The sequence below is a fragment of the Notamacropus eugenii genome, chromosome Y (assembly GCF_028372415.1).
Source record: "Notamacropus eugenii isolate mMacEug1 chromosome Y, mMacEug1.pri_v2, whole genome shotgun sequence".
In the NCBI taxonomy this organism is placed as follows: domain Eukaryota; kingdom Metazoa; phylum Chordata; class Mammalia; order Diprotodontia; family Macropodidae; genus Notamacropus; species Notamacropus eugenii.
The window spans coordinates 7,472,976-7,475,947 of NC_092880.1; the positions used below are offsets into that span (position 1 = coordinate 7,472,976).

A 2,972-nucleotide genomic window follows, 5' to 3' on the forward strand; every position below is an offset into this window, starting at 1 on the left:
ATGGTGAGCCCTGACAGGAATCAGAGTGGTGCTTTCTTCTTCATCCTCTTAGGATTCTCTGATTATCCAGTGCTCCAGATGCCCCTCTTTCTACTGTTCATCACCACCTCTTCAGTCATTGTGGTGGGAAACTCAGGTGTAATTAAAATCATCAGGATCACTCCCAAGCTCCATATTCCCATGTACTTTTTCCTCAACCACTGGTCCTTTGTGGATTTATGTTACTCCACTATAGTTACACCACAGCTACCAGAAAACTTAGTTGTAGAAGACAAAAGTATTTCCATCAAATCCTGCCTCACACAGTTTTCCATGGGTGTCACCTGTGTGATAGCAGATATGGTTATGTTGGCAGTGATGGTCTATGACCACTTTGTTGCTAAATGTTGCCCTTTGCTGTATACAATTCCTATGTTCCCAAAACGCTGGGCCCTGCTAGTGGTTGTGACATATTCTTGAGGCATCATTTCCTGTATTGTACTCACCTACTCACTTCTTGTATTGTCATTTTGGGAGACCAATATCATTATTAACTTTGTATGTGAATATTCTTTCTTCCTCTTTGCTTCCTGCTCTGAGAAACACTTCGGTGACTTAATACTTCCTATCTTTGGAAATCTCGATGCATTTTGCACCCTCATCATTGTCTTTACATCCTGTCTTTTTAATTTTTGTCACTGTCCTCAAAATGTATTTAGTCAGTGGGAGATATAAAGTTTTCTCCACATGTACCTCCCACTTGACAGAGGTAACTGGCTTTTACGGGTCCATCTTCTTTCTATACTGCATCCCCAGTTCCCAAAACTCATGGCCTTTAGTCAAAGTGGGATCTATTTTTTATACTGTAGTGATTCCTATACTAAATCCTTTAATTTACAGTCTAAGTAACAATGATGTGAAATAAACTTTCAGGAAATTAATGGGTATCAGAATAATTTCTCAATAAGATCATTTATGTGGATTCTATGACTTCTTTCTAAACTCTTCTGATGGAATTTATGGTTATTTTTAACTGAATCTTTGTGTCATATTCATTTATACCCTTCTCTGGTCAGTTTCTACAACCATCTGAAGAACAGTTATAAAATTCTTAAGTAAATGAAGAAAGGATGCTTGAAATGAGAAAAATCACTGCAAGAAAATCATTTTAATATACTGCATGGTGTAGCATCAATCTCAGAATATTAAATTAAAGTTCTTTGACAATTTATTCCAAAAATTAGTATAATGATTCTACAAGAATGGATGCTTGTTTCTTTACATTTCCATTATTTCATGGAAAAGAAAGGACCAGCAATCTAAGAGATGAGCTTCTTCAAGATGTGCCAGAAAAAAACACCTTGAGGAGTGACCATACTCACTATTGGAAGAGCATAATAGTCACCAACTCCTGAATAAATTCAATCTGATCTGTTCTTATAAAGTCAAATTAAGTCCTACAATGGGTTTAGTATGATTCTCATAACATAATAAACAATTAATACATGTTGGTCAATTGATTTATTTTTACCGTGGACACAAAGATTCTTGGTTCTACTCCCTTTCAACATGGGCAACTCTATCACAGAAATTTCCTTCCAATTTGTCTTTTCTATTTTATTTTTAATTAATAGAACAAAACAAGTATTTCAATAACGTGGCAAAACAAAATAAAAACCATGATTGCACACAAAACTTCAAATCTACCGTGTACAAATTGTTCTTCCTGTTTTAAATTTTATGTTATAAAGCATTTCCATAACATAGTACAGTAAAAAGATGATTGTAGATGAAAATTCAAATCGTTCTTTAAACACTTCCGTTCATGAGTTCTTCTGTAAGTAAATAATGTCTTTCTTCTTTCTAGTTTGGGTATTTATAAAAGTTAAAATGAATTAGTGGCCCAAAGGTCTTAAAACACCTTTGTTATTGCTGTATACAGCATTGTCATCTTTCTGATCACTTTGATTTTTTCATTTATTTATTTATTTATTATTGAACTTCTAACATTCATTTTCACAAAATTTTGGCTTCCACATTTTCTCCCCTTTTGTCCCCTCCCCCACCCCAAAACACCGAGCATTCTAATTGCCGTTATCACCAATCTGCCCTCTCTTCCATCGTCCCTCTCTGCCCTTGTCTCCACCTTCTCTTTTGTCCTGTGGGGCCAAACAACTTTCTATACCCTTTACCTGTATTACTTGTTTCCTAGTAGCAAGAACAGTACTCGACAGTTGTTCCTAAAACTTTGAGTTCCAACTTCTCTTCCTCCCTCCCTCCCCACCCCTTCCCTTTGGAAGGCAAGCAATTTAATATAGGCCATATCTGTATAGTTTTGCAAATGACTTCCATAATAGTCATATTGTATAAGACTAACTATATTTCCCTCCATCTTATCCTGCCCCCCATTACTTCTTTTCTCTCTTTTGATCCTGTCCCTCCACATGAGTGTTGACCTTAAATTGCTCCCTCTTCCCCATGCCCTCCCTTCCATCATTCCCCCCACCCTGCTTATCCCCTTATCCCCCACTTTCCTGTATTGTAAGATAGGTTTTCATACGAAAATGAGTGTGCATTTTATTCCTTCCTTTAGTGGAATGTGATGAGAGTAAACTTCATGTTTTTCTCTCACCTCCCCTCTTTTTCCCTCCACTAAAAAGTCTTTTGCCTGCCTCTTTTATGAGAGATAATTTGCCCCATTCCAATTCTCCCTTTCTCCTCCCAATATATTTCTCTCTCACTGCTCGATTTCATTTTTTAAAGATATGATCCCATCCTCTTCAATTCACTCTGTGCACTCTGTCTCTATGTATGTATGAGTGTGCGTGTGCGTGTGTGTGTGTAATCCCACCCACTACCCAGATACTGAAAAGTTTCAAGAGTTACAAATATTGTCTTTCCATGTAGGAATGCAAACAGTTCAACTTTAATAAGTCTCTTACGACTTCTCTTTGCTGTTTACCTTTTCATGATTCTCTTGATTCTTGTGCTTG

The 2,972-nt window shown here is 36.7% G+C and overlaps 1 pseudogene; it reads left to right on the forward strand.

Moving 5' to 3' along the window:
• Window positions 1-946, forward strand: LOC140516628 (olfactory receptor 1165-like; annotated as a pseudogene).
• Window positions 947-2,972: the final 2,026 nt, after the last annotated feature.